Source organism: Acanthopagrus latus, chromosome 19, assembly GCF_904848185.1.
Source record: "Acanthopagrus latus isolate v.2019 chromosome 19, fAcaLat1.1, whole genome shotgun sequence".
In the NCBI taxonomy this organism is placed as follows: Eukaryota; Metazoa; Chordata; class Actinopteri; order Spariformes; family Sparidae; genus Acanthopagrus; species Acanthopagrus latus.
Genome location: NC_051057.1, coordinates 18,634,143 through 18,641,921, shown reverse-complemented (window position 1 = coordinate 18,641,921; position 7,779 = coordinate 18,634,143).

Below are 7,779 nucleotides of genomic sequence, written 5' to 3'. Positions count from 1 at the left end.
TGGCGGGGGAATAAAGCGTTGTAGCACTGCACAGAATGAGATAACGCATGTAAATTTGTTCTAGATGTAACCCAACATAAAATTATGAACCTGAAAATGAGCATAGTATGAATCCTTTAAAAAATAGTCCCCATCTGATCCAGTTGTTTAGGAGGTCACTGCAAAACTGTTTTGCTGCGAAGCTCCCAAAATATTCTGTGGACTACAGAGCTTCACCCAGACTTTCCATCTACATGAAGCCGAGCAGATAGTGACTGAATTTACATTTGTCCAAACAAGATTTTCCAATCCTGACCTCACATAACTTCAAAACAATAGAAATAGAATTTAAGCCAATATTTAGCCACAGCCAAAATAAAAATAAAAAAAAAAGGATGCACTGACCAAATTCTTCATTGCTCGACTGAGCAGCACACTAATGTTTCCCTGAGTGGAGAGGCAGAGACCAGTAAAAGAGCTTTACAGGAAGTCCCAGCCACGCTAAGTAATGACAATCCAGCTGTAATTAACTGCCGTGCTGTGGGGAAAAGGACCGTCTGCAAATCGTTCTGGTAAAAGCAATTCATAGCGATGCAGTTCAGGAAATATTATGCGATGACTGCGAGTGAAAGCAAGCCGTTAAAAAGACCCCTAACTGGATGTGCCCATAAATCTGCACGAAAAACTGGATATTGTACAGTTGAGATCAGGGAGGCACTAATGCTGTGATGTGCACATTAGATTTGATGAGCTGGAGCAGATGGGCGCTGAAAAAGTCTGCTTTCATGCTCCTTTTGAGCTCCCAATCACACCTGCGTGAGCGTTTCGAGTCCCTCTACTGCAGACGTAAGGAGTCACAACAGGCCGATGCAGCCAGCGAGGGAAATATAATGTTTCAGTCTGCCACATTTAAACCGTCCGGAGAGGCCAGCTCCGTCGCATGTGACAGTTTCATATTCAGCTGTTCGCTTCCTTGTTGCCAGAGAGGAGAAATTAGATGGTGACTTATCTGTCTGCTTTAAAAAATAAAAAAAAAGATGCTGTGCTACGACAGAAAATAGTGAAATCGACGAACAAGAAAAAGGAAATGTTCTGAAGATAGAAACTCGGTGAGAGATTCCCGCTTTTCTGGAAGTTCCACGTCGTCGACCACAGACACGTCTTGTTATTTCCCCCCTGATTTTCTGTATGAATGTCTCACTGACAGACAGCTTACCAAAAGTGTTTGTCATCTAAATTATAGTGGAAGTGAAGTGTGTCGATGCACTGCTTGGAAAATTGATCTGAATCATTTCCTAATATCCCCAGAATTGAGTTAAAAGGCAGATTAGCCAGCATGTTTGATTTAAACTGGCTTTTAGTGTAATTTTGTATTAGTTATGTTAATGACATTTCCACAGTTAAACTCTTTATTTTCCTACTTTGATCCTCATTGGACTTCACAAGCAATTAAGCATATCAAATATTGAAGATTACATTAAAGAGGGAACATATGGAGCTTTGCACAAAACCAAAACTATAAGATCACTCAGCTCGGTGGTTGTTTACAGCAAAGATGGAATCATATTACACAGAGCCCGTTCAGATACTGCAGTCCACACAGCACTGACCGTTAACCTGTATCATTACTATGGCGGAAATTATACAGCGGGGAGAAAATGACCATGATGCACTGTGATATTAAAGTAGCTCAGAGCAGCACCCACTGTTGACTGATCATGAAGTGGCAGGTATGAATACATACAGGGCTGAACTGTCCATCTGTGATTAGCTGCTCTTTAAAAGTATCTATTATTATTATATGTATATATATACAGTATATAGTTAGGGATAGGTTTGGAGATCTGACTATGCTGAGAGAATTTGTTTATTATATAGTTGATCAAGTCATTCAACCGTTATCTAATAAATCCAGCTTACTGAAGCATCATTGAGGGCACACCCTTGTTTATCAATGATGTTGAGAGAGAGAGTAGACTGAAAATAAAAAGAAGCAGAGCAGTTTGTCATCATGGTCTTAAACTGACCTCTATACTGTATAGTTAAAATTGTGTTAAGTTTTGATGTGTGGTTTAAAATGTCCCGAATGTTCTGATTAGGTTTTTGTCATTAGATTTTACGCTTTTTAGTTTAAATTCAAATAGGCTGCTCTTTGAAAAGTAAGTGGCTCCCCAAAATCTTAAGCTTTATCCTCTGGGCACCACGAATGTCTGCCAAATGTCATGGCAGTCCATCTAGAAGCTGTTTAGAGAGTTCACAAAATAATACAAATTTAATGATCGCCCCAGATGAAAAGTCAAGTGAACCATCCGATAGCTGTTGAGATATTTCAGTCTTGATGAATCCAAACCTCTAAAGTATCAGATAAAACATGTCCTGTTGTGAAGAGATCAGGTTCTTCCTGACAGTATAGTTTGATTTCTGACTGGAGATGATGTAGTCTATGCAGCACATTTCATTTCTTTTAAGCACGAATGATGAGAGAATGATTGCATTACACAGAGAAACCGCTGCGGTGTACGTATTATCAGAAACCCCTCGCCTCCCCCCGTGTAATAATAGGATCTGCCTGTTTTGGGCTGAGCTTCAATCTGTGGTTTGGCCACATTTACAGAGTCAGCACATTCTGTCTGAATACCCCATTCCAGTACAATTCCTCTGAAAGAGTAAACTTTAAATGGAAAAATAGACTTTTCGGCCGCTTGTCCTTCAGAGCTCCCTCATGCAGAATTCTAAACACAGTCGTGTCTTATTACAACAGAGTCGATGCCAAAAACTCCGTGTGGGGGGGAGTTAGAGGACGAGATGAATTGTTTAGGGTCGGTTCGTTTGATGAGAGGCTGATGTGTCACCAGATAGACGATGGTTTGTTTGTGTGTGCTCTAATGTCCTCTTGAGATAGAAAGATGCGGAAATGGCCTCCAACTTGAGAAGGGTTTTACCACTCTACTAATGAGAAGTGAGAGTTTGGTCAGTCTTTGTTTAGTATAAGAAGAACACGGAGTTAAAGACTTAAAGGAAAAGTTTAACATTTTGTCAAATTCACTCTCCTGCCAGTAATTAGAGGAACAGATTGATACCACTCTCACATCTGGCTGTTAGATGTGAAATCTGGAGCCAGGAGATAGTTAGCATAGTTAGCCTAGCATAACAGGGGGAAACAGCTAGCCTGACACCATGCATACCACCAGCAAATAATGGTCATTAACCAACGCCTTACATTTTGTGACTTCACAGAGTCTTTTCTGGTTGCCTGGATCACAAACTTCATAAAAGCTACTGTACATGTTTTAGCTAACTACCTGCCCTCCCCTCTTCTTTAACTTAAGTAGGTTTGTATGGATTAAATCACAAGATTTGACATAAACAGAATGTGAAGAAATAACAGTTTTGACATTATGACACCATGACACATGTATTATTATGTTGAAGAGATACCTCCTGAAGTTAGCATGCTAACCAGCTACCTCATCCCATCCCGATTTCAAAGCTCCAGCTAATATTGTAAAAGGCATCACCAACCTCACAGGCCAGACTGCTGGCTGCATGACTCAATTAGCTAATTGGCTAATGACAGCAGTTAGCAGCCACTAAGGATTAGTCTGGTGTTGTGCTTCCCGTGTTTTTTTTGGTTTTTTTTTGTTTTTTTCTGCCACGTGGCCAAGTCTTACATATCGCACCTTTAAAGTTGATATTTCAAACTATTTTACACTTGAGTAGTTAGGAACAAACATGGTCTTTCATTACTGGAGTCATTTTCTGCCCACTTGATGAATCCAGATCTAATATTGACTCACTTTTTATGCAGCTTTTGGTCTCTACAACCTCCTCAGGTTAATATTTGACCAAAAAACCAACCAACGATGTCGGACCTTTAACCTGGGTGGTGGACCTACAGCATAGCTAAACACTGACATTAAGAGCCTTGATTATCGCCCAAGTAAAATGTTCCACCCGTGTTCAATTATGCAACTGAGAGGAGGAAAATAAAGGCTTCCTCATCTCCTGTTTTCTAATCAGTCCCTCCCTCACACTGCCCCACCCAAGACCTGCAGTGATGCCGTGCACCCAGATGTCTCCAATCATGCGACATCTGTAGATTTCCACACCAGAATCACCTGTGATGACAGCAGAGGAACGGTCACCAGTTTTCAAAGTCACTCCGCTGCTCCTGTTGCTCACGAGCCGTAACGATGTCAGCCTGTTTATTCATCTATTCCCCTTGAAGCAAACGTAAATCTGAACATGTGACAAGGCCATATGCTCGAGTCGTCCCCCACCTAAACCTGCGTCGCTGTACTTGTAAATCCTGCGCCAGCCTCTGTTGTTTCAGAAAATCAAACATCGGAGGCTCATAAAGCAAAAAGGAAGAGAAAAGACAGAAAAAACATAAAGATGGACGCATCTGTCAGGAAACAAAGAACATCTGCGTTGACGGACGCAGGCGCTCCTTTTTTTGTTTAGAAGCATTGTGAGCTTCACTCGGAGGAAGTCATCCCGAGCCATAACTCTGTCCTCGTCCTCACCAGAAAACAAAACCCAAAGCAGAGTGCAGGGGCCGGGGGTGACAGTGGGTTAGCGAAGGGCCCGAGTGTTTTTAACAGGCTGTATAATGGACTTGTCTTCACTGTGCATCTGTTGGACCTCATGTTTTATGGCTCCATCCTCATTGTGTCTCCAGTGAAGCTCGGAGAGCAGAGGCCCCGTAAGAGTCACGGCAGACCCGATGTCTGCCTGCTTTATTTCCTCTCAATGGAAATCCAAGTTCCAGCTACAAGACTCATAAATCAGAGCGGCAGGTTCGGGGCATCAGGAAACTCATGCAGTTGGCCCTGTGAATGCTGTTCCATCAGTAATGTTAGGAACAGTTTCTGCTGCACAAACTGACATGAAACGCTGACTTCATGGTTTTTTAATACCGTGGCAAATTACTGGCAGAAGGTAATGTTCAAGTTAGTCCAGCACAAAGTTGACTCCTAAACTTTTTAATTCATAGTTCTTAAGTTTGGAAACTCTTTCCAGTTGCACAGTCTGACATTAAGGCAGCAACTAAGGATTATTTTTATTCTTGACTGATCAATAAGCTGTTCGATCTACAAAATGTCAGAAAATGTCAATCAGAGTTGCTCAATGCCCAAGATGACGTTCTTAAATGGCGAGACGAGAGTGGTGTTGATCTTCTCGTATAACGGCACATTCCATTGCACTCAGAACTTGGAAAAAATGACCTCTGACATGGAAAAGTACAATAGAACAATCGTCCAAGCCGGAATTCCACCTCGGACAAGATCCACATACATACACAGACTTTTTTAATGCCCTTTACTGTCGAATCAGTTGCTGTAGATCCTTGTGAAGTTCAGAGACTTCCCATTGAAACACCTGTTTGCAGCGAGCGCTCGTGTTTTTCAGAGCATATATCAGATTGGAAGTTGAAAATACCAACCAAAAAGCATATTTCCTAAAATATTTAACTATTCCTTTAAGGTTTTGAACTTTCAGAGTGGAGAGTCACGTACGATGCATTTGCTCTATTGCCTTTTCTTGTCAACGATGTCGGAAGAGCAACAACATAAAACAACAAAGCAAAAAAGAAAAGAAAACCACAGCGTACAAACAAAAGATTTGTCAATATTATAAATCACAGTGTGACACTCGGTCAGACGGTGTATTCTCCTGACTGCACAACATTAACTGCACACTGTACAGGCCTGTGATTTACCGGGCTCTCCGGGGACAGAGGTCCCACCTAATGGAATAGCTAATGTCTCCGTGAGCGACACTTTAATCCGAGGTGAGACCTCCAGCTCGCAACTTCACCTCATAAATCTTCCGTATCTGTACAGCAGAAGACGCAGACAGTTAGTTACAGCCTGCTGTGTGTACTGCACACACATACAGTTATGTCAAACATGCTCAGTCCCCTTGGATTTACATGGACATATATTTTAAAAATGCTTTCTGATATTAAAGGGAATTAAAGGAAACATTCCAGGTTTTTTCAGTCAGGCCAGCACTTCTGCAATATGTGATGATAATGACAACACCTGCAGGACCGTCCCATCTGCCAGGAAGTCGACATTAACGCTGCTACACCTCTGTGCCTCCATCACGCTCACGCTGCTGTGAATGAGCTGCCACAGGTGCCTCACAATAACTCGATTTACCGCTGCGCATAAAGCTGTCAGGCGTGGATAAGAACCATCCACTCGAATGCTCTTACATCACGTGAGCTGCATCAGAGGCATCTGCTTACTTCAGATATTTTTTTGTTGCATGCATGATGTCTGTGATCGGTCTGATTATGTTTGAGATTGTATACGAGGCGTGACACCAAATCAGATGTGGTGTCTGGTATTTTCTTCTTTTATACCCTGTTCAAGTTGACTATCTCATTTTATGGTTTTAACTCTGAGCAGGATTAACATCGCTGGTACTGCATGTGTGCGTCTTCACAGTTCTGATGAATATCGTATAAGGTCACATGTACACGCCAGAAAAATGTAACTGTGCATATCTCATTAAATGTGCAGTGCAAATTCAACTTTACCTTGCTTTAAACTTACTTGGCAAAATGTTTCTTCTCTTGTGGGTCAAAGATTGAATTTCATCTCTAAAATATGATATTAAACGTACCTGCAAAATGTATGTGCATATGTAAATGTGAAAGAGAAAATGATTTATTGCAGCCAAAACTAAATGTTTGGAAAGGGTTTCCTTTTTATACAGTGGTGATAAATTAATCATAGAGGATAAAAGCGGCGCAGTACTGCAGCATCAACAGATACAAATTTGCTGACTTGATCAGACAACACAAGTTGCAGTTAAGTGGCCTCCAGTCAAAGATAAGTTCAGGAAAGTTTAACATAGATACATAAAACACATATACCATATATGAAAATTAATAATATTATGACTGGTAAAGTTCTGTCAGTGTACACCTTGATGAGTTCACCTACTTCACAACTACTCCACTTGAAATAACTATAAATTCAGGCCTCCTGTCGCAACGTGTCAATTAAAGTTTGGTTTAATCAGCAGAGGTTCATTAATATGGAAATCTTCACCATCTCATTTTGCTCCTGCACAATTTAAGACAGCTGTTTAAGGTTTGTTTCTCTGCAATCTTATCATTGGATCATCTCTGCAAACCATCCACTACTTCTAATTCTATGTTACACTTGTATAAACAGTATGTATTCCTGTTAGTGTGTGGAATCTTATTTTTAGTCCTCTTCGTCTTTTTTCTAATGTTTTGTAAATCAATAAAACAAAGTGAAAAAAGAGGCTGCACTGAGATTATGTGTTAATATATACATATTGACTAAAAGATGCAAGATGAATTGCTTTAGTCAATAAAGTGTATATAATCACAGTAAAGGGTTCTACTTTTCCATGCTTCTTCACAGTAAAGGTTTTAGTGACAAAACATAGGCTATAGTTAAATTCAGTGTAGTTAAGATCATTGCTGAACAATGCTGTGCAGCAGGGGATAAAGGTTAAATCTGTACGAATGGGCAGAACCCACATGGTGCACCCTATGGTGCATGAGGGGCCTCGGAAACCACATGATCCACTAATTGACTTCAGGGGCCATCGACTGGTGTAACAAGCTTGGTAACCTCCTCCAACCTGACCTTTCCTGTTTCTCTCTCTTTATTGTCACCTATTTGGTTGCCTCTCAAAGGCTGCATCCATTTATTAAAGGCAAAATATTGGAATCAACGGAACAAGTGGAAAAGTTTTATTTTCATTAGCAACAGCCAGGAACAGTCTTTTACCATATTTCGGTAAGCTCTT